Here is a 3,031-nt window from a genome sequence, read left to right as displayed (position 1 = left end):
CGCAATGTTGTTCTGTATGGCATCAGACTTATCTTTCACCACCAGACACATCCACAACAAAGCATCTTTTCTGCTTTGGCCAAGCTGCTTCATTCTTTCCAGAGCTATTAGTAATTGTTCTCTGCTCTTCCCCAGTGGTTTATTTGACCTGTGGGGGTTCATCTTTTGGTGTTATAACTTTTTGCCCTTTCATTCTGTTCATGGGGTTCTTGCAGGAAGACTACTGGAGTGGTCTTCCATTCCTTCCTCCAGTGGGCCATGTTTTATCATAACTCTCTACTATGATTTGTCAGTCTTGGGTGGCCCTGCACAGCATAGCTAATAGCTACATTGAGTTATGCAAGCCCCTTTGGCATGACAAGGCTGTGATCCATAAAAGGGATGTGTATGTGTGTGTGTATATATATATATATGTATATGTATATATACAAAACTGCATGTAAAATAGATAGCCAGTGGGAATTTGCTGTATGATGCAGGAAGCTCAATCCAGTGGTCTGTGACAGCTAGAGGGCTGGGATAGTGTGGGAGGGAGGTTCAAGATGGGACATATGTATATATATGGCTGATTCGTGTTGATGTATAGCACAAACCAACACAACATTGTAAAGCAATTATCCTCCAATTAACACTAAATAAAATAAAAACCATAAAGTTCCCACAGTCCAGGAGCTATTTTTGATTAATCTTCCCAGAAAAAGCTCCCATCCAAATAATTGGCTATGTTTTTAGTGAATACCATGCCATTCAAAATTTCTTTTAAAAGTATATCACTTTTATTGAGGAGGAAATAAAAATTGCCCTTGTCAGAACACATCATCATTTTTCGTTTCTCCCAGCCCCCTTACTGGGCTTCTTCTTTATGTTCAAACACATCTGGCCTATCTTTGGGATGGGAATGAAAACTGACCTTTTCCAGTCCTGTGGCCACTGTTGAGTTTTCCAAATTTGCTGGCATATTGAGTGCAGTAACTTTCACAGCATCATCTTTTAGGATTTGAAATAGCTCAACTGGAATTCCATCACCTCCATTAGCTTTGTTTGTAATGATGCTTCCTGAGGTCCACTTGACTTCACATTCCAGAATGTCTGGCTCTAGGTGAGTGATCACACCATCATGGTTATCTGGGTCATGAAGGTCTTTTTTTTTTTTTGTATAGTTCTTCTGTGTATTCGTGCCACCTTGTCTTAATATCTTCTGCTTCTATTAGGTCCATAGCATTTCCGTCCTTCATTAAGCCCATCTTTGCATGAAAATTTCCCTTGGTATCTCTAATTTTCTTGAAGAGATCTCTAGTCTTTCCCATTCAATTGCTTTCCTCTATTTCTTTGCATTGATCACTGAGGAAGGCTTTCTTATCTCTCCTTGCTATTCTTTGGAACCCTGTATTCAACTGGGCATATCTTTCCATTTCTCCTTTGCCTTTAGCTTCTCTTCTTTTCTTACCTATTTCTAAGGCCTCCTCAGACAACCATTTTGCCTTTTTTGCATTTATTTTACTTGGGGATGGTCTTGTTCACTGCCTGATAACTGTATGATCATTGTTCATACAATGTCATGAACCTCCAGCCATAATTCTTCAGGCACTTTATCAGATCTAATCCTTTGAATCTATTTGTCACTTCCACTGTATAATCATAAGAGATTTGATTTAGGCCATACCTGAATGGTCTAGTGGTATTCCCTACTTTCTTCAATTTAAGTCTGAATTTGGCAATAAGGAGTTCATGATCTAAGCCACAGTCAGTTCACAGTCTTGTTTTTGCTGACTGCACAGAGCTTCTCCATCTTTGGCTGCAAAGAATATAATCAGTCTGATTTCAGTGTTGACCATCTGGTGATGTCCATATGTAGACTCTTCTTTTGTGTTGGAAGACGGTGTTTGCTATGACCAGAGCGTTCTCTTGGCAAAACGTTGTTAGCCTTTGCCCTCCTTTGTTTTGTACTCCAAGGTCAACTTTGCCTGTTACTCCAGATATCTCTTGACTTCCTCTTTTGCACTGCAGTCCCCTATAATGAAAAGGACATCTTTTTTTCGTTGTTAGTTCTAGAAGGTCTTGTAGGTCTTCATAGAACCATTCAACTTCAGCTTCTTCAGCATTACTGGTTTGGATATAGATTTGGATTACCATGATATTGAATAGTTTACCTTGTAAACAAACAGAGATCATTCTATTGTTTTTTGAGACTGCATCCAAGTACTGCATTTTGGACTCATTTCTTGACTATGATGGCTGTTCCATTTCTTCTAAGGGCTTCTTGCCTACAGTAGTAGATAAAATGGTCATCTGAGTTAAATTTGCCCATCCCCATCCATTGTAGTACACTGATTCCTAAAATGCTGATGTTCACTCTTGCCATCTCTTGTTTGACCACTTCTAATTGTCTTGATTAATGGACCTAACATCCCAGGTTCTATGCAATATTGCTCTTTACAGAATCAGACTTTACTTTGGCCACCAGCCACATCCACAACTGCATGTTGTTTTTGCTTTGGCTCCATCTCTTTTGTTCTTTTTAGATTTACTTCTGCACTGATTTCCAGTAGCATATTGGGCACCTACTGACTGGGGGGAGTTCATCTTTCAGTGTCCTATTTTTTGCCTTTACATACTGTTCATGCCAAAGAATGTTCAAACTATTGCATTCATCTCACATGTTAGCAAAGTAATGCTCAAAATTCTCCAAGCCAGGCTTCAACAGTACGTGGGCCATGAACTTCCAGATGTTCAAGCTGGTTTTAGAAAAGGCAGGGGAACCAGAGATCAAGTTGCCAATATCTGTTGGATCATCAGAAAAAGTAAGAGAGTCACAGGAAAATATCTACTTCAGCTTTATTGACTACACCACCTTTGACTGTGTGGATCACAACAAACTGTGGAATATTCTTCAAGAGATGGGAATACCAGACCACATAACCTGCCTCCTGAGAAATCTGTATGCAGGTCAAGAAGTAATAGTTAGAACTGGACATGGAACAACAGACTGGTTCCAAATTGGGAAAGGAGTATATCAAGGCTGTACATTGTC

Source organism: Bos indicus x Bos taurus, chromosome 13 (genome assembly GCF_003369695.1).
Source record: "Bos indicus x Bos taurus breed Angus x Brahman F1 hybrid chromosome 13, Bos_hybrid_MaternalHap_v2.0, whole genome shotgun sequence".
NCBI lineage: Eukaryota > Metazoa > Chordata > Mammalia > Artiodactyla > Bovidae > Bos > Bos indicus x Bos taurus.
Note: the sequence above shows the minus strand (reverse complement) of the source record.